The sequence below is a fragment of the Bison bison genome, unplaced genomic scaffold, assembly GCF_000754665.1.
Source record: "Bison bison bison isolate TAMUID 2011002044 unplaced genomic scaffold, Bison_UMD1.0 scf7180017864508, whole genome shotgun sequence".
Taxonomy (NCBI): Eukaryota; Metazoa; Chordata; class Mammalia; order Artiodactyla; family Bovidae; genus Bison; species Bison bison.
In genome coordinates this window covers 16,812,076-16,834,106 of record NW_011495064.1, presented here as the reverse complement: position 1 = coordinate 16,834,106, position 22,031 = coordinate 16,812,076, and the positions used below count along the sequence as shown (strand labels likewise).

The 22,031-nt window shown below is 39.3% G+C and overlaps 1 protein-coding gene across 8 annotated transcripts in view; it reads right to left on the bottom strand.

Moving 5' to 3' along the window:
* Window positions 1–22,031, bottom strand: part of RASGRP3 (RAS guanyl releasing protein 3 (calcium and DAG-regulated)) — a 118,173-nt gene that overhangs the window by 50,515 nt on the left and 45,627 nt on the right. The window contains exon 1 of one of the 8 annotated variants that reach the window (XM_010829841.1): window positions 6,217–6,991. The exons of the other annotated variants lie outside the window; for them this stretch is intronic. The gene's annotated coding sequence lies outside the window, so the exon portion shown is untranslated. Of the gene's footprint in view, window positions 1–6,216; window positions 6,992–22,031 lie in introns of those variants that run through there. 8 annotated transcript variants of the gene reach the window in all.

Sequence of the window (22,031 nt, the reverse complement as noted above, 5' to 3'; positions counted from 1 at the left end):
TTGATGCTTTTGAACTGTGGTGTTGGAGAAGACTCTTGAGAGTCCCTTGGACTGCAAGGAGATCCAACCAGTCCATTCTGAAGGAGATCAGCCCTGGGTTTTCTTTGGAAGGAATGATGCTAAAGCTGAAACTCCAGTACTTTGGCCACCTCATGCAGAGAGTTGATTCATTGGAAAAGACTCTGATGCTAGGAGGGATTGGGGGCAGGAGGAGAAGGGGACGACAGAGGATGAGATGGCTGGATGGCATCACTGACTCGATGGACACGAGTCTGGGTGAACTCCGGGAGTTGGTGATGGACCGGGAGGCCTGGCGTGCTGTGATTCATGGGGTCACAAAGAGTCGGACACGACTGAGTGACTAAACTGACTGAACTGACTGACTAGACTGTTTGAGTCAGAAGGTAACATAAAAGGCACGCACCGTCAATCTTGCAAAAAACTGGGTGCTCGGGAAGGTGTCTCCCTTTGTACACAGTTCCTCTTCCCTTCCCATATTTAAAAGCATTTAAGTTGAGGACTTAAGGTGAAGTATTATTGAAGATCAATGTTTAGAAGTACAGGAAGAGATGTTAATTTAGAGAAAGAAGAAGGAGATAGGAGAAAAAAAATTCTGTGACACTAGGGCATCCAGCGGCAGGTGGCCTCATCAGCAATGGAATCGCATTCCTGAAAGCGCTGAAGCCAAAGTAAGGTAATGACTGTCATAGATGTTGTAGACTAAACTCCCAGACAGCGTCTAGGAAACATGCCAGAATAACAGCAAAGGTTGATTGCCTGTAGCTCTAGGATTGCAGAATTTATAAGGTGAAATATTACATCTAGTAAGTATTCAAGGAATAGTGTTGAAATTATATTGGCCATATTAGAACTTCCAAAGATAGTTTTGTCTATAGCACTATCTCTGTTGCAAGAAAAGACAAATAAAATCTCTTGAAAGATTCTTCCTTCCTAATGGCAGATATGGTCTTAATATATAAGTAACCATAAGTATGTTCCCACACTCATATGACCTTCATATGGAGACAAGGGGATTGCTCCAAAAGCCTAAATCCTTTGCTAAAATGAGCAGTAGTTATTACAAACTTTCACACTTTAAGTTTTAACAACTAAGGTGTCACAGCATTTGTAATTCTGGCAACACTCAAGCTTAATCTTCCTTTCTCTACAGAGACATGAAATTTTAAAAGTACTGTGATTATATTCACTGAGACTCCACAGTAGAATCAAGATTATTGAGTTCAATAAGAGAAATGACAAAACTATGAAAGATAGTTAATTTATTTGACAAATATTGTAAGTAAGTGTTAAGTGTTAGTCACTCAGTTGTGTCCAACTCTTTGCAACCCCATGGACTGTAAGCCCACCAGGTTTCTCTGTCCATGGAATTCTCTAGGCAAGAATACTGGAGTGGATAGGGGATTTTCCAGGGGATGTTCCTGACCCAGGGATTAAACCTGGGGCTCTTGCATTGCAGGCAGATTCTTTACCATCTGAGCCACCAGGGAAGTCATGACAAATATTGGGTTGGTTCAAAAGTAAGATTGTACAGAAAAACCCAAATGAATTTTGTGGCTAACCCTATACTTATTGAGTATCTACTGGACACCAGATACCAAGCAAGGTACACTTGAGTGGCTGGTAGAAAAATTTGGAGACAAGCAGAGAGAAGGATAAATTGACGAACAAGACAAACATAATTCTTGCTCTTCAGTTCAGTTGCTCAGTCATGTCCTATTCTTTGCAACCCCATGAACCGCAGCACACCAGGCCTCCCTGTCCTCCACCAACTCCCAGAGTTCACCCAAATCCATGTCCATCGAGTCGGTGAGGCCATCCAACCATCTCATCCTCTGTCATCCTCTTCTCCTCCTGCCCTCAATCTTTCCCAGCATCAGGGTCTTTTCAAATTCTTGCTCTTATACTCCAGCAAAGAATTAAATAAGAAATTAAAGTATCCTGTGAAGGGCTAGAGCACTAAGACAGTCTAGGAGTCAGATGAGTTTTAGCCAGGCCAAGTGTGGGTAGGATGATAGCAATTAAGAAAAGTTAAAAGATATTTAGAATGACTGATGTATTGAATGGGGCAAGAGATGAGCCTAAAAAGGTCAGTAGCAATAGCTCATGAACTGTATTGTTAGCTATATTAAGGAGTTTGGGCTTTATCAGAAAGGTAATGAGAATCCATTGTTTTAAAAGTAAGTAGGAGAATGGTATGATCAAATTTGGATTTTTTAAAAGATTCTTCCAGCTGCAATATGGAGGAGAAATTAGTAAAGACTACACTAATGACCAGTTCATAGTCAGTTATAACTATCTATGCAAGAGATATAGGTTATCTAAAACAATGTGTGGCAGTGAAAACGGAGAGACGTGATTGGTCACAGAGCATATTCTGAAGGTAGATCCACCAAGATTTGCTGATCTGTTGGCTATGGGGAATGAGGAGAAAGGAGGAATCAGGGATAATTTCCAGATTTCCAGCTAGACATCTGGTTGGGTTACGAACCATTTCCCTGAGACTGAGAAACTAAGGAACGGGGGACGGAGTAGGAAGTTCATGGAGAGGGCAGCAAACAATGAATGCATTTTTAAATGTGTGGAGTTAGAGATGTCTGAGACATCTTAAGGGGAATGTTGAGTTAGCTTCTGGATATCTGTTACATGTTTAAGTGCTAAGCATCAGTGGAAAGGGAAATTTAAGGGGCAAGAGAAAAAGAACTTATATAACAAGGTCTTTGGAAAGACAACAGTGATGGGCTGTGCCCAGGTGGAGGGATTTACCTTGGATAAAGCAGAAGGTTGCCTCTTTCAATGTAAAGGCATGGAAGAGGAAAAAACAGGTACAGATACAGGTGTATGTGTCCTTTTGATAGCAGGAAGTCAAGGAAGTTCCTGTCTAGTGACTTCTATTTACTCTAAAAGAAGGAGACAAGGTCATCCGCTAGAAGGTCTGATGGAAGCAGATCTGAGGTTTACCCAGAGGAGAAAAGAAGCAAAAGATACTGTATAAGATCAGAAGAAAGAAACCAGAAGTATTGGGATAATTTCTATCAAGAATAAAAGGCTGATTTTCTCTTCTTCTGGAGTTTGTTTTGAGAGGAAGTTTAGTGTTCCTTGTTCCTTGGGTGACATTACTCACTCATTTCTTCTGTATGGAGCAGGCAATTCTGGGTTTCTACTGTTATCATCTAATCACATAAGTTTCTATAAGTATGAACCTCAGAGCTAAAGCGTGGTTGGCATTTTCTGGATGGTTTCCATATGAGGGCATGGGGCTCCCATCTCACCCAGCTTTGCTTACAACAGGGAAGATGGAGACAGATACTATTGGAAAGGAAACTATAATAAAGAAATAATTTACCTACCACACTTTGACTTGCTTCAGGAAATTTCATTCTGGCAACTTCAACCTCAGCACTCATTCCCATGTTCTCTACCTTTCTAGTCAAGATTTCTCTGTCTCGGACCCACCATGCACAATCTCCAATGGTTTCATTACCTGTTACTTTTTAAAAGGTCATATGTCACAAGACACATTACTGTTGCTCACTATTCAGATTTAGTATTCTTTGGTTATTTCTGTGTTGGTCTTGTTTTAATTTTCTTTTTAATTTCTTTCAATGTCAGCTCTGAGTTCTTGGAACTTATCTTTCTACTTTATTTCCCCCAGTCAGTTACTTTTGCTCGAGTGCTCTGTTAAAGTCTCATTGCCAGCATGGTCAGGGTTGATTCTATCATAAAGCAACTTAGAAAGTATGATAGTATGAACTTAGAAAATGAACATAGTGCTAATAGCAAAGTTAAAGCATTTCAAATGGGCCATAGTGATGACCCATAGAAGAAAGTATCCCACATTTACAGATAGTGGATCAATATTTCCAAATTCTATTTAAGACTGACCAGAAGCAATAGCCATGAATAATATTGAATCTCTCAGATATAAAAGCGATTTTTTTCATTTTTGACTTAGGTTTATTTAATGTCACAATGAGATTTTCCTGAGTTTTAAATTTTTATTTGTTTTGCTTGTTTATTTTTTTCCTGCAAAGAGCTTTTACTAAATTAATTGAGCATTAATAATAAATGTTGTCCTGGATTCTAGAAAGCAAAATAATAATAACTTATACAAATACTACTTGTTGGAGAGTATAATGTGACAGACATAATGTTGGGGAAATTACCTATATTAGGTTTAAATCTTATAACACCCTGAAAGCTAGGTATCATTATAACCATTTCATAGAGGAGGAAATTGAGGCTTGGAGAGGTGAAATTATTTGTCCATATCATATTATTAGTTAAGTGGCAGAGCTAAGTCCATGTGACTCCAAAAATTTATATTCTTTTCACTATCCAGACAAATGTTAGCTGTTGCTAATGCTTGCCTATTAGATCCATTTTTAGGCATTATCTAGAACAAATGTTTACTGTTCCCTTTGCTTAGCTTCTAAGCATTCTGTCACTGGCACTATTGTCTGAAAATGAATAACAATCATTATTACAGCAAGCTCGACAATTTAGGGACTCACTGGTACCAAACACCGAACAGAAGTCAATAACCGTCTCAGAGCTCATCTCACAAGACCTCATAGCATTTTTCTGTGACAATTAAGTATTGGCAAAAAGGTTGCATTTTATTTATTTTTTCTTGGTTAACAGTATTTAGTACTGACAACCAGACTGACATATTTGCAGTTCAATGAGAAATTAAAGTCTTGAAGAAGTTCTAGCAATAAATGCCATGGAAGAGAACTCAAACCAGGGCTCTGTGACACCCTAGAGGGGTGGGATAGGGTGGTAAGTGGGAGGGGATATATGTATACCTATGGCTAATCCATGTTGATGTCTGTCAGAAATCAGCATAATGTTGTAAAGCAATTATCCTTCAATAAAAAAATTTTTTAAATGCAGTAAACTCTAAAGTCCAAACCAAGGGGGTATTTTCCTTGCATTTGGCTGTAGACAAACATGGAAGAGTATTAACATATACACATATTAGGCATTTGCAGTCAGATATTTTCTAGATGGACATGTTCACCCACACAGAAAGGTTATGGCAACTCCAGTATTCAGATTGTAAATATCCCCCAAATAAGACCCAGAAATAGGAGATGCTTAGCTCAGAAGTTAACACTTTAAACTTTGGGAAAATTGGGTTTTTTCTTTAAAGATCAACACTTTCTTCTCCTGAAGATGCCAATAATATATTCATACCAATCCTGTCTGTGGCACTAGTTCTTTGGAAAGATGTGGTTCCAAATGCCGTGAAATAAAGTCATATTCCCTTACCCTTTGATTGCTCATTTACCTTAGAGTGAGTGTATGATGATGATGATGCAGGAGGAGGAGGAAGAGGAAATCATCTTTTTGAGTACTACAATCCAGTCACTGTGCTGAGCACTTTACCCAATGAATTCTCGAAGGCCAGGCCCCACCACAGAAATCCAGCAATAAATAAAATGCAGCAAAAAAACAAAAGTTGACTCTGAGAAAACACCCTGATGCTGGGAAAGATTGAAGGCAAAAGGAGAAGGGGGCAACAGAGGATGAGATGGTTAGATGGCATCACTGACTCAGTGGACATGAATTTGAGCAAACTCCAGGAGATAGTAGAGGACAGAGGAGCCTGGCGTGCTACAGCCCATGGGGTGGCAAAGAGTTGGACATGTGGCTGAACAACAACAACAGCACTTTGTTATTTGTTACCAAAAGAAAATGCAAGGAGGCCTTGTGGGGTGAGCTCTGAGCTAGTTATTAACTTCCATTTAGTACTTAGTGCCAACACTAACATCCTCATACCTGTGAACCCACCATGAGCAGGAGGACATTCTCAGTAACTGGCATGGGGGTTAAGTAAAACTCAGGTATCTTCCCACTGGGATTCAGCTGACAGTCTCAGGGAACAGAATCTATACAAAAGAGGCTCCAAAGAAATGAAAACATTACACAGACCACCACTGAGAAGCAAGAGAATATGAACAGAAGACACAGCCTGGAGGACAAAATCTCTCTCTTACCTATCACCACTTGGGGCTGGGAGTGGAAGCTGCCTGTCTCTGAAGGGACTGGGAGAGGATTTCAAAACCTGAGTTCTAAGTTGTTACAAAGGAATGCAGCAAGAAGATAACACAATGAAATATTGCCTTCAAATTGTCTCCATGCTTTCAGAGAAAGGCATGTGTTTGAGCAAAAAGGCCAGTGATTACTACTTACCTATGAAATGTTCAGCACTGTGCTATGAGCTGAAGGTATAAAGAGCTGTTCATAAAGACCCACATCCCTGTAAGGGAGACCCATTATAAACTGGTTATTATAAAACAGTGTTAAGTCCAGTATCAGAGACATATGCCCAAGACATTATAGGAGCCTAGGAATTGGACAAATTTAACCAGAGAGATTCAGGAAGGCTTCCTCAAAGAGAGGACCCTGGAGAATACTGAGTTTATGGATCACAAAACGAAAACAGAAAATACCAGCAAAATTCACTGGTGTCAGATAGCAAAGTGGCTAGGATTATGAGCATGATTTTAGAACTGGGCAGGAGATGGATATTACCAATCTGCTATCAAAACTTAGCATCATATGAAAAAAGAATAAGAACACACGGAAGACAGTATTTGGAATAAGAGCTGTTAAGGGTGAAATGATTGGAGCTGGGCAGGTATGAGTTGAATTTTGAAGATTTAAAAAACATATAAGTAATGAATGTACCACAAAAAGATAGGGACTGTACAATGTTTGATCATTATCATTATTTATTTAATTTTATTACTTGCACTAATAAGCTTTAAAAACTAGATTTCTTACATTATTTTGATGCTAATTTTGTTTACAGAGATACAGACCTACTTGAAGATGTAGTCTTAATTTCTCCTTTTCAAGTGAACTGTACAGTGTTCTCATACAAGTGAAATATTCTTCTAACACTTCGGTGGTGGTGGTTTAGTCGCTAAGTCGAGTCCGACTCTTGCGACCCCATGGACTGTAGCCTGCCAGGCTCCTCTGTCCATGGCATTCTACAGGCAAGAATACTGGAGTGGGTTGCCATTTAGTTTATGTTTTAATTAAGTTTTATTGGAGTATGGTTGCTTTACAATATTGTGTTAGTTTCTACTGTACAGCAAAGTGAATGAGCTCTATGTATATAAGTGAAAACATCTTGAACTTGCTCAGAAACTCATATGCTTATAGCATTCTTTTTTTAGTGTTATGAAAACTTTACTTCTATTTTTTATTTTTTTAATTATCAAAGATTATAATTGTACAATATTAAGAAGTATAGAACAAAATACAATTATTAGAGGACAATTGCTTTAGTGTTGGCCTCTGCCATACATCAGTATGAATCAGCCACAGGTATACATATATCCCGTCCTTCCTGAACCCCCTCCCATCTCCTTCCCATTCCATCCCTCTAGGTTGTCACTGGGCTGAGCTCCTTGTTTTACACAGCAAATTCTCACTTGCTATCTATTTTATGTATGGTAATGTATATGTTTCTATGCTCTTCTCTTAATTTGTCCCACTCTCTCCAAGTCTCAGTTTGAAATTATTCCTGAATCAAGGATTTGGAGATACACTTTTTATTGGAACCAATTAAAAGTAAACTATTGTAACCTCCCCAAAATGCTTTTTTAAAAATTATTTCTGTATTCTCAATCAAATATACACAGCTTGAAGCCCATAATTAGAAGGCACCACTTAATTATTCTATTTCAGATTTTTCTCCTACAGCAAATGTTTCTTTCTGTCAAAGAAAAACAAATTTCAAGAGGTGGTGATATCTCTTCCTCCTATCTAAGACATTAACTAATTTCACCTTACTCCTGAAAAGAGATTGCAGTACATACCAACAAAAGAGAAAACATAAGTGAACAGTAAATTTCAGTCCTATCTTCAGTCCCACTTAATTTCTCTAAGGTTCACTTTCACCATCCCTAACATGAGAGAAATAACATTACCCTGCCTTCCCCATCAGACCAAAAATTACCTTCATTTATAAAGATTTTAAGGGCATTAAACACAACAGGAAAAAAAAAGGAAGTCCTAAAATTATGAAATGTTCTGAGCTATATTTGAAAAGTTGTTATTCAGAATTTAGAATATATTTCCACATTAGAACAATACTATAAATGGATTACTAGTAGATTCACACATGGAGGACAAGGAGATTGGTGGGGATCTGTTAAAAATACTAAAAAGAACTTTAGGAATTCTCAGGAAGTTTAGAGGTCGACAGCACTGGTTCCCTATCAGAATCGAACCCGGGTCTCTTGCATTGCAGGCAGATTCTTTACCAACTGAGCTACAAGGGAAGCTCCATGTGCCAAATCAACCTTCAGAAATTGTGTAACTTCTGGAAACATGAAAGTAATAAATATATTTAGTTAGACAAAGGGGAAAGAAAGAGAGGGGGAGAGGAAGATAGCTTTTTACAAAGTCACTGTTAAAGAGTTAGAAGGGGCAAAGAAATGGGAGTAAGGATTTTGTTGGCACAGTTATAAAACAAGGGAGGAGCTGATGAACTGGAGCTAAATCATTAGCAGTTTATGGACACATGAAATGTCTTTCCCGGCCTCAAAGAACACAAGCTTTCCAGTGGCCATCTCTCCTCTTTCCCCACCCTCCACAGCCAAGTAGAATTTGCTGGCTTGATTTCATCCCCTCTTCAGCCAGTCAAAATCAATTCTCCCTCCACTCCCCACCCCCACACCTCTCCAAAAACACTCTGTTAGAGAAGTCAGTGCGTTCCGTCACAAGTTATAGCAAGGCTCAGCTACCATGGGTTACCTCCTGACCACTGCTGCTGCTGCTGCTGCTAAGTCGCTTCAGTTGTGTCCGACTCCGTGCGACCCATAGACGGCAGCCCACCAGGCTTCCCGTCCCTGGGATTCTCCAGGCAAGAACACTGGAGTGGGTTGCCATTTCCTTCTCCAATGCATGAAAGAAAAAGTGAAAGTGAGTCGCTCAGTCATGTCTGACCCTCAGCGACCCCATGGACTGCAACCTACCAGGCTCCTCCATCCATGGAATTTTCCAGGCAAGAGTAATGGAGTGGGTTGCCATTGCCTTCTCCACCTCTTGACCACATTCACCCTGAAATTCTCCCCTTGGATGATTTTCCTGCCATCTTCTCTTCCCTGATTTCCCTCCTATGCCTCTGGTCACACCTTCCCAGTCTGAAGTGCAGGATCTTGTACTGCTGGGGGTTTGCAGTCTCCATGACTTTCCATTTTGCCTCAAACTCTCCATGTAAACTCATCCACAGTCACAAGACTCAGCCAGCACCTCTGCGTCACTGACTCCAGATGTGGTGTACAGCACAGCAGCAGTCCCCATCTTTTTCGCAGCAGGGACCAGTTTCATGGAAGACAACTTTTCCACAGATGTGGTGGTGGGAGGGTGGTTTGGGGATTATTCAAGCACATTACATGTATTGTGTACATTATTTCTATTATTATTACATCACTCTACCTCCGGCCATCAGGTGTCAGATCCCAGAGGTTGAGGACTACTGCTATAGAGGACAGAGTGGACTCTGGAGAGAGGCACGCTTGAGATAACATCTAGGCTCTGCTCCTTATTAATGAGTGACTCTGGGAGAGTTCTACTTAACTTCAGGGTAAGTTTGTATTTCTTACCATCATACGTTGCTAGTGGAAATGTAAAATGAAGCAGCCACTTTGGAAAACAGTTTAACAGTTCCACAAAAACATAAACATAGAGTTACCATATGGTTGAGAAGATTCACTCCTAGGTATATACCCAAGAGAATTGAAAATGTATGTCTACAAAGAACTTGTACACAAATATTCATAGAAGTAATATTCACAATAGCCCCAAAGTAAAAACAACCCAAATGTCCATGAACTGGTGAATGGAAAAACAAAATGAGGTGTATCTATACAATGGAACATTATTTAGCCATAGCAAGAAATGAAGTACCGATACATGTTATAAGGATAAACCTCCTAAATAAAATGCTAAGTAAAAGAAGCCAGACACTAAAGGCCATATATTGTAAATTCCACTTGTATGAAATGTCCAGAATAGGCAAATCTAGCAGGTAGAGACAGAAGGTAAACCATTAATAGCAGTGGCCAGGGGTTGAGGGAAAGGAGGAGGAGGGAGTGACTGAGAAGACTTCAGGGTTCCATTTTGGGGGTGATGAAAATGTTCTGGAATATTCTAAATTCCTTGTGAATATACTAAAAATGCACTTTTAAAAGGTATATTCTAGAAAATAGATTCAGCTAGTGGGAAGCTGCTGTCTAGCACAGGTAGCCCAGCTCGGTGCTGTGTGATGACCTAGAGAGGTGGGGTGGGGGGCTGGGAGGGAGCCTCAAGAGGGAGGGGATGTATGTATACACATCGCTGATTTACTTCCTTATACACCAGAAACGAACACGACATTGTAAAACAATTATACTTCAATAAAAACACAAAAAGGTAGATTCTAATGGTATGTGAATTGTACCAATTAATTTTTAATTACTTGAAAATATGTCCTCTTCAGGTTCCTAAACTGCTATATTTCCTGTATTTCCTTCCTTGATTTATAGCTCAACCTTTCTTCCAGTATTCCATGCCAGAAACTTGGGATTCACCCTAGATTGCCTAGTGCCTTCTTTCATCATCCCTCCACATCCAAGTCTGATCATGTCCCTCCAGACACTTTCTCACATACCTCCACTTGCCTTCCTCTCCACTGCCACTCCTGGGTGCGAGCTGTCATTACCTTTCCCTTGGTCCACGGAATGCTTACTCATCAGGCTTCTAGATCAACTCTTATCTCCTGTTTCCCTCTTCCTTCTACTGGTGCCAAATCAATCCTTCCGAATTGTCAGATTGATGACATAACTCCCCTATTCAAAATTCTTTCACCATTCCCTATCTACTCAATAAAAAGTCTTTGCCTGGCATACAAAGCCTTTCATGAATGGCCCTCACTCTGTCCACCTGTTCCCTCACTCTTCTTTCCTCACCTCCACTTTACCTTTTGTTGTAAAATGAACTTCTTTTTCCTAATGCCCATGTGAAAGGGACTGAATATTTGAATCCCCCAGCAAATTCATATATTGAAACCATAATCCTCAAAGTGATGGTATTTAGAGATGGGGTTGTTGGGAGGTAATTAACTCATGAGTGTGGTTTGTTATTTAAGCCTCACAGTCTATGATATGGTTTAACAGCAGCTTGAACTAAAACATCATGCTTTGCACATACTGTTTTTTCTTAGAATGGCTCTCCTCCTCCAAGTATGTCTGCATGGCAATCACAAACTCACTTTTCAAATGCCTATTTGAATTCTCCTCCTCCCTCCCAACTCTTCCAGGCAGACTATGGCACCCAACATACTGACTTCCTTTAGGCTTTGTATGATTTATGTTACTCTGTAGTTCTGTCTCCCCAGTAATTTCTTAAGAATTAGGCTCTGTCATCTTGTCTTTCTAGCCCCAAACACAGAAGTATGTCTGATAACATATATGGTTATCTTTCTCTGCTATCATAGTCTTCCAACATGGTCTCTAAACTTCAAATTTGTTTCTTCTCCAGTTTTCTTCTCTAATCTTACTTTTGTCTCAAGCTTTTTCTTTGGACTATTGAATGAATTTACTTCTTTTATATTAGCATGCCCATAATGAAATTTCAAGACATGCTTCCAGATTTGTAGTAGTATAGATTAATGTTAGAGAGAATAAAAATACACCAAATACTTCTTCCAGTCACTTTCTCATCTACTTCATAAATACTTACTTCTGTGCCAGTGTGATTAACACCATGGCAGAGGTACAAGTATGTATCAGGTACAGAGACCATAGGGTCTAAAGAGGGGATACATATGAACAAAAATTATGATGCAGGGCATTATGAAAGAGTCATGAGAGAAGTAAAAACAAGTTCTGACTCACAGAATTAAATTGTGCCTTAAAGCATAAGTGAGGTTTCACTGATCAGAGAAAAGAACACTGTTTGCAGAGAAAAGGACATTGAAAAAAACAGATAGGCGTGGAAAGAGCAGGAATGCCAACAGAATGGTGAGGTCTTAAAACTGGAGTTAGAGTCCCTACGTGTTTATTTACTCACTCAACAAACATGGAGAGAGGGAGAGGGAATACCATGTTCTCAGGATCAGAACTAAAAGCATGTGTGATGGTCCATGTGAAATAATCTAATGTAGCCTTTTTCTGGATGTCTGTGTAGGCTTCACACGTGTCCATGCATGCTCAGTCATGTCTGACTCTTTGTGACATTATGGACTGTAGCCTGCCAGGCTCCTCTGTCCAAGGGGATTCTCCAGACAAAAATATTGGAGTGGATTGCCATACCCTCCTCCAGGGGATCTTCCCAACCCAGGGATCAAACCCATGACTCCTACATCTCCTGAATTGGTTGGTGGGTTTTTCACCACTATCACCACCTGGGAATCCCCACAAAGACATACACCTGCCCCAAAGAGTCCAGGAGAGTTTAGTAGACACACATAGAAATGCCAGCAATATTTTGCGTGTACCAAAGAGTCATGAACAGGACCCAGGTCTTCACATTGCATTCATTCTTCTGCAGAATGGAAATAAATGTTGGATTACTAATGTCCTTAAAAACAATTCTTGAGAGTGGCTATTACACAAAAACATGTCCACCCAAAGTTTTGCTGATGGATCTACTTGTCACAAGAAGGGTGTTGAAGAGCTGAAATAGTAAGTGAAACCAAGCGGGGAGCTAAAATTAGAATGAGAACCTCATCGGCTTCTGTGGTAATTTGTGGGGATTTCACAAGTCCGCGTGTTCACATAGTTTTATGCACTTGTTAATCTTTATCTCACCACAATATCTCATACTCAGTGACTTTTTTCAACACTTGCTTCTTATTACTAGTCCAGGAAACTGGACATGTATTTATTTATTTATTTTAGACACTCTTTAACTATTAATCACATAAAACCTGAAGGTATTCACCAAGAACTTAGGCAAAAAGATACTTTCTCCCTACTAAATGCAACATAAATTATTTATAGAATTTTTAAAACAGAAAAATACAGAAGAAAATGGTTAAATCTCTCATTAACTTACCACTTCATAATAATGTAGTAACACTTGGTTTGGGAAATAAAGGCAAAAACCCATCATTGACTGGGGGACAATACTGAAATGTCTGAAGCAGTATCTCACTGAAAAATCAAAGAATACTCAAGACCCAAAATGTATTATTTTCATGCATCTAAAACAATGAGGAAGCCCAGATTTTATAAAAAGTGTCTTTGTCTTTAGGTATTATAGTTTCTTTCCAAATATCTAATTTTGATTTTGGATAAGAAGAAATTTTTAATTCAATAATGTGTTGTCTACAGAATGCCAAACATCTGATTTATAAAGACTAAACTATTCCTTTTGTCATCTAGATGTATCTAAATCTCCATATTTTGTGGAAGAAACTGAGTCTTTCCAATAAGTTTTTTAGTTTAGTTTTTTTTTTTTTAACTGAGAATCATACTAGCATCAAAGTGACTGAACAAGTGCCATGTGTGACATCAGCAATATCTCATATAGATGTGCCTGCAGGTCCTAACAGAAAATCATCCTTTCTGTAATAACTCTGGTTGTGATGCTATGACAATTAAATATGATAGTATAGTGGCCATATACACATTATAAATATTGTTCTCAAATGCCCCCCCTTTTTTTAACATTTACTTATTTGGCTGCACCAGATCTTCAGCACATGGGATCTTCCATCTTCATTGTGGCCTGTGGGATCTAATTCCCTGACCAGGGATCAAACCCAGGCCCTCCGCATTGGGAGTGCAGAGTCTTAGCCACTGGACCAGCAGAGAAGTCCCTCAAATGCCCTTCTCTTTTGCATTTTTCTCATTACCTGTAAAAAATCTACTTAAAGACGTGTAAATAATAAACCACAGTGTTAGGCTTTTTTCCTCCAAAGTGAAGATGGTGTGTGCTAACAAGTTCTTACTCACTCAGCATCAGCAGGTTGTAGAACAGTGACCTCCTACAGAGACCTAACTTGAAGGTGTAGTCTTGTTAGGCTTCCTCACACAGGATTGGCTCTCACAAAGTTGCAAATATTTTGAATTAGTTGCAAAAATGTACAAGTCCAGACTTCCACTTTAAAAATCCAATTTTCTCAATTCTTATGGAAAAATCAGCTCTGCTGGTTTTAGGGCTGCATTCCCACCAGGCAACATGTAGCTGGAGCTGAGGAATAAAGTTCCCTAAAGTCCCCACTACCCTCTACCATCTCCCCAGACTGAGGCCAAGTGTCATGGCCATTTTTCATCCCACTATATTAAGACATTTAAGAGGAAAGTGAAATACCACTTGTCCCAGACAGAAATAATTCTTTTTATCCCTCATCCACTTAACTCATTCTGGTCCCTTCTTGGCCCTGCACACGTTTGCCTTTGCAAGTCCCCATCTCAGGCTCACGAGGCTGCTCACTGACATCACAGATGCTAAGAAGGACTCTTTAGAATGTTCCTATTCGTGGACTGGACAAGGAAGAATCACAAGACAGCTCCTATGCCTTCTGGCCTATTTCCATCCAGAAAGTAAGTTCAGATTGCAAGACAATCCTTGCCCAAACAAGAAAAGTTTAGGGATTTCTACAGCATTTGTCAAGGCTGGTCAGGCTAATAAAATCTTCTTTATTTTCACTTATAATGTGCTTAAAATATCTAGATTACCTCTAACTTTTGCAATTTCCTCAGATTTCTGCGTTTTTCTTTCTTTCTTTTGTTTATGGCCATACCATGAGGCAGGGGATCTTTGCTCTCTGACCAGGGACCAAACTCATGCCCCCTGCATTGGAAACACAGGGTCTTAACCACTGGAATGCCAGGGAAGTCCTGTCAGACTTCTGTGCTTTTCTTTTACCAAAAAGTTTTCAAAATCAACAAAATAGATGTACACTATTGATTCCCAAAGAGCATGGGAACTTGGTGCCAATGTCTCTCAACACTTTACTTTGTAGATTCTGGAACGATTACAGGAAAATAGAATGTATACAGGGCTATCTACACAAAAATTATGTATCTACTCATGCTTAGAGGCAAATGCATTTTCAGATTCCATGCACTATGGCAAGTATCTAGTTTCACTCTCTCCCACTTCCTCTCTCCGTTGCTTTGGATTTGTTGACTATAACCAGGAACAGCTTATTCCTCCCTGTCAGATCTGAGTAACTCACAGGTCACTGTAGACCTTTCAGATAATTTCCTGTGGATAATTTCCAAGATCATTTCCAGTCCTTAGATAATTCACTTGGATAACTTGTGATGATACAAGCTGAGCTGGTATTCTTCCTTTGTTGTTTATGATTCTAAGCAGAGAAACCAGCAACCAGGCGTGGGTTATTTACTAGTCAGTGCAGCTGCAAGGATTGACCTCTAAACACCTGATTTCCTCATCTTGCTCATTCAAGTCTTCTGAGAGAGGTTTTCGTTTTTTGTTTTTTTTGGTCTATTCAAAGAAACTCTCTAGTTCTAATAGAGAAATAGACTGTGGTGCAGGAAAGACAGAGGCATGTTTTTCCACTTTTCAAGGGAACCTCTTATTTATCAGGTTAATGACCTCACTTTATAAAGGAGAAGCCCAGGGTCAAAAAGATGGCATAATTCGCCCAAGTTTTAACAGTGAGATAATGAGAGAAAGGAAAATACACCATCATAGCAGAGCTTCCATAGAATCCAGACTCATAGTGAGTCGGGTTCTCTGGGACATAAAAAGTACATGTGTCAGAGGCTGTTTTATACTAATGCATCTGCCTAAGAAAGTGTGAGTTTTCTGATAAGAAGCAGCTCTTTGCCATGTCGATGTGAAGAAATGAATCAGCATGGATGTTGCTGTGAGTTGTGGAATTTCTGCTCACCATTCTGATTTCACGGTAATTTGACACTTGAACTTTGCAAAAAACTATTCCAACGTAATCATCTCCCTTTGTGAAAAACAGTTTTTCTATTCAGGGGTCTAAAATGATGTGGGGGTTTGGAAGGAAGCTAAAATCCCCAGTTGGTGGCTACTGGACATCAGAAGCAGTTCTGGGTACCTTTGAGATCAGGTGTAAAGATGTGTAGTGAAATTGAAATTGAGAAGGTGGAGTCTTGGAACTCAAAATTCATCTTGGAACAAACAGCTGGCTCTCTGGCTCTGATGCCTTGATCCTGAACACTGTCCAGTCATTCACTCTTATCACATGGAACCCCATATATTTTCTTGGTTACCTTTGGTCACTCAAATTTTGGCTTCTCTCTCGTTTTAATTGTTATTTATTTTAGTTGTGCTGGGTCTTCATTGCTGTATGCAGGCTATCTCTAGTTGCAGAGCGGGGATTACTCTTCACTGCCATGCGGGGGCTTCTCATTTCAGTGGCTTCAGCAGTAGCATCTTGTAACTCTAGAGCGTAGGCTCAGTAGTTGTGGAACACAGGCTTAGTTGCTCAGCAGTATCTGGACCTTCCCAGACCAGGTAATTGAACCCATGTCCCCTGTATTAGCAGGTGGATTCTGAACCACAGGACTACCACGGAAGTCTCCCACATTGCCATCAGTTTGTTCCTGGCTCAGGAGATCCCAAACTTAACTCTGGGGAAAAAGATTTCTACTTTACAAAATGGGATTGTTGTATTCAGGAGGATACCTGCCTCATGACATGTTTGAAAGAAATTCAAGGAGGCCGCTGGGCTAAGATGGACAACATGCCCAGGGAAATGAAGGAGAGCTTACAGAAAAGGCCCACGCCCAGCATGAGTTTGTCATTCTTCTGCATGGCCTTCGGACTTTGTTCTGTAGTGTGGACTCATGAAGCCCAGGGCACAAAGAGAGCCAGGCAAGGTGCTGCCAGCTTATCTTGTCCCTGTGCATCCAGGCTTCTTCCATACACTCCAAAGGGCGGTTCTTCCCCACACAGAAAGTGAGCTCCCTAGGGAGTCCCCTTCCCCCAGCCCACTCCTTCATGGACCAGTGACTATAGACATTTTGAGGGGAAAACCAGTTTCTACCATAGAGACTTGTCTTAGTTTGCTTGTACTGCTATGACAGATATCACAGACTAGGCGGCTTAAACAGAAAGGTCTCAGTGCAGTGGTTAAGACTCCATGCTTCCACTGCCAGGGGCACCGGTTCAACCTCTGGCTGGGGAAATAAGACTCTACAAGCTGTGTGGTATGACCAAAGGGTGGGGGGGAAGGAAATTTCTCATGGTTCTAGAAGCTAGGAAATCCAAGATCAAGATGCTGCCAGTCCAATTCCTGGTGAGACTCCCTTCCTGACTTGCAACCTTCTGCTATGTCCTCACATGGTAGACAGAGGACCTTTTTCTTATAAGGGTAGAGCCCTATTGGATCAGGCCCCCATGCTTATTACCTCATTCAACCTTAATTACCTTCTTCTAGGCTCTATCACCAAATATACTTAAAATGAGAGTTAGAGCTTTAACGTGTGAATTTGGGGTGGACACACATTCAGTCCATTCTTGGCTCTTAACCAAGAATCAGAGATCTATAAAAACTTCTGGCATCATATGTAGAATTTTGTGTTTGTGTCCATGAGCTTTTAAAGGGGCTTTTGATCAATATAAGTTTAAGAACCACTGCTCAAACACACAGAGACTGATTGCCCGGAGGACTTCAGAAGACACAGGAAAATCAATATTCCCTGAGGATCCACCATCTAATGCCATTTTTTATATCTTAAAACAGATAAAGTTGTCCAATGGAAAAGGAGAGAAAACACAAAATCACTCCTTGATTCTCACCACCAGCTTTTTAGAGTCACAAAACTTTGAGGTATATTAGCAGAAATTTTCACATTCTCCTAAGAGTCCACGAGCAACCTTAGGCTTAGAATCCAGTTTAAAAACATATGGTTTCCTTTTTTGCAGAGGCGTCTATGCCCCACTAAGGTTGAGAAATACCACCTCTACTCCTCTTTGTGAAGCTGCTTCCTTCACCACTTCGTTCACTTCTGTTACCTTTCAGTACCTTGGTCAGACGCCATCAGCCAGGGAAGTGGGGGTGGGCTCTGTGCTGGGGGTCCACCTGCCTCATAGAACACTCCCCACAGGGCAGGGCAGCAGAAAAGAGGGCTCTAAGGCTGCATACACTATGATATAATTCCAGCCACTTCACAAAAACACTATCAAATGGTGTCCTTTCAAATGGGGCATGTAACAATTTAGACCGATGACATTTTGTTGGCTCACAAACCACAAGAGTTCAGACATTAGTGGAGTGCAGTTCTCAGGCTAAAGAAATAGATAGCAATGTAACCTCTGCACCTCTGTCTTAAATGGGGCTTTGTACATGTTTAATATCTTTCTTCAAAGGAGATTAAAGGGCAATAATCTAACTTTGCCTTATAAAACAATTCTGTAAAAATCGAGTTAATAGTGCTATTTCTGTATTATAACTAAATAAATTAGAATACAAATAAATTAAGTAAATGTTAATCTATCCATTAATCAACACACATTTATTAAATATCTTCAGTTTTTTTTTTCTCCCCTCCTCCCCACACTGATATTTAAATGTTGTCTTTTAATCGAATTAAAAGTATGGTTCTAACTGCACAAGGACCTGATTCTTGTTTGTTTAGGTTCAATATCCAAATTCTGAGTTCTTTATTGCCTCAACAAATATCGACTGAATACACACCTCTACCTTTCAGACATTATGCCAGGCCCTGGGTATCCAGTGATGAATGAAATGGACCAGATCTTTGACCAGTGGAGCGTACTGTTTACCGAGGGAAACCAACCACACACAGGTAGACAGACAAGTTGATACATCACGAATTGTCAGCTTGTGTTGTGAACCTCTCAGCTTGGCTTTTCCTGAACCTTATTCTGAAGGGCTAGTCATTTCGTATCTCATTTTTGCCCTGGTGTTGATACAGTGGTATTTTATTAAGAGTATTAGACTGGCATTATTTTGGCCTTTGTTTTATTCCTATGTTAATCATTTTCAGTTTCATTTTATTTTTGCTTCTTATCATAAGCTGTTTAAATTCTTTTTGGAGGATATCAGAGGATAAACATTTATGAACAAAGGCATTTTTTTCAATACGTGAATAAAGAATTCTATTTTATGAGAACAGCTTGCTTCCTTTCCCATTGTCCCAGTACTGATTCCCCTTGAATAATCTCAGAATGACTCTACATAGAATGCATTGCTTGTATTACAGTTTTTACTTATAAATCATTTACTCTGTTGCCTTGTTACTCTGCAGAGTTGTTTCAGGCAGAGAGTGATGCTCAATGTGAAACTATTAGAAGTGTTTTTTTTTCTCCTACCATCTCTGTCAGTTACTGGAAAATAGCTTATGCTTCTGGGGGTCATTTTTTTTTTTCATTCAAATCCAATTAACATTTACTAAGAGGCAGGTGTTCTTGCCAAGTCAATACTCGACAGTGCCTCAAAGGCTGTTCTGTGGGAGGGTGTGTCTGCTCCATATGGCAACAACTTTTGAGGATCAAGAGGTTCTCAAAGAGTTTTCATTTTTATAAATAACCCAAGAACAATCAGCCATGAATTTTGTTAATCCTTCTTGAATCACAGCCTTTCCTTCTGGCAAAACAAGTGTATAAGTTTAATATCTCTTGTGTAAAATACAATTCTGCATAAACAAACACTGAATTCCAGTTAGTGATATGTATGATAAAGTGTTGAGGAGTGGAGCGAACTGCTGCTGTCTACAATTATACTGAAAAGGAAAGATGGACCAATGGATGAATAGAGGAATGAATATTTGGGGAGATATGTGAAAAAGCAAACTTAGGAAATTATTAATGGTAAAACTGAATTGGCAGGGGAAGATCCCCTGGAGAAGGGAATGGCAACCCTCTCAAGTATTCTTGCCTTGAGAATTCCATGGACAGAGGAGCCTGGCGGGCTACAGTTCATGGGGTTGCAAAGAGTCGGACATGACTGAACGACTAACACACTCACACGGATGTTCACTATACCATTTTTTCAACTTTTTTTGTTTGAACATTGTCATCATAAAGTATGAAAAATTTTCTCCATTATTTTATACTTTATTTTGTATTTTTTTACAGTCAACTAATTTTTTAATTGAAGAAAAAGGGGATAATATATTGGTATATAATATTATATTAATGTATATTATGTTACAAGTATACAACGTAGTAATTCATAATTTTAAAGGTTATACTCCACTAATAATTATTAAAAATATTGGCTATATTCCCCATGTTGTACAATATATCCCTATAGCTTATTTTATACATGATTGATTGTACCTCTTAATCCTGTATCCCTGTATTGTCCCTCCCCTCTTCCCTCTCCCCATTGGTAATGGCTAGTTTGTTTTCTATATCTCTGAGTCTGCTCCTTCTTTTTTATATTCATTAGTTTGTTGTGTTTTTTAGATTCCACATATAAGTGATATCATACAGTATTTGTCTTCATCTGTCTGACTTATTTCACTTAGCATAAGGCCCTCCAAGTCCATCTGTGTGGCTGCGAAAATTTTTCCTCCTTAAGGCTGAGTAATATTCCATTTATATATATGCCCGGAGAATCCCATGGGCAGAGGAGCGTGGCAGGCTACCGTCCGTGGGGTTGTAAGAGTCGGACACGACTTAGTGACTAAACCACCACCATCACGTATAGATACGTACACACACACACACACACACGTACCACATTTTCTCTATCCTTCATCTGTTGATGGACACTTAGGTTGGTTCCAAATCTTCTTGGCAATTGTAAATAATGCTGCTATGAATATTAAGGTGCATTTATCTTTTTGATTTAGTGTTTTTGCTTTTCTTTGGATATATACCCAGGAGTAGAAATACTGGATCATATGGTAGTTCTATTTTTAATCTGTTAAGAAACTTCCATACTGCTTTACACAGCGGCTGTACTAATTTACATTTCCACTAATAGTCTTTTGTGTTTTCATACAAATTTTTATATTATTTGTTCTAGTTCTATAAAAAATGCCATTGGTATGTTGATAGGGATTGAACTGAATCTGTATATTGCCATGAGTAATATGGTCATTTTAACAATATTCATGATTCTAATCCAGGAACACTGTATATCTTTCCATCTGTTTGTGTCATCTTCAATTTCTTTCATCAGTGTCTTAAAGTTTTCCAAACACAGGGCTTTTACCTCCTTAGGTAGATTTATTCCTAGGTATTTTATTTTTTTGATGTGATGGTAAATGGAATTCTTTAATTTCACTTTCTTATTGTATAGAAATGCAACAGATTTCTGTATATTAATTTTGTATTCTGCAACTTTACCAAATTCACTGATGAGCTCTAGTAGCTTTCTGGTGCCATCTTTAAATTTTCTACATATGATATCATGTCATCTGCAAACAGTGACAGTTTTACTTCTTCCTTTCCAGTTTGGATTCCTTTCATTGCTTTTTCTTGTCTGAATGCTATGTATGTCTAAGATTTCCAACACTATGTTGAATAAAAGTGGCTAGAGTGGACATCCTTGTTTCTGACCTTAGAAGAAATGCTTTTAGCTTTTCAGTGCTGAGTATGATGTTAGCTGTGGGTGTGTTACAAATGTTTGTTTAGACGGCCTTCCTTGAGGTATGTTTCTTCTATGCCCACTTTCTGGAGAATTTCTATCACAAATGAATGGTGACTTTTGCCAAAAGTGTTTTCTGCATTTTTTGAGATGATCATATGCTTTTCATTCTTCAGTTTGTTAATGTGGTATATCATATTGATTGACTTGCAGATATTGAAAACCTTTGCATCCCTGTGATAATCCCACTTGTTTGTTGAATATTTTGTTAAGGATTTTTGCACCCGTGATCATCAGTTACATTGGCCTCTAACTTTCTCTTTTTGTGATAGTTTTGTCTGGTTTTTGTATCATAGTGATGCTGGCCTCATAGAATGAGTTTGAAAGTACCCTTTCCTCAACAATTTTTTGGAATGGTTTGAGAGGGATAGATGTTAACTCCTCTCTAAATGTTTGGCAGAACTCACCTGTGAAGTTGTCTGGTCCTAAACTTTTG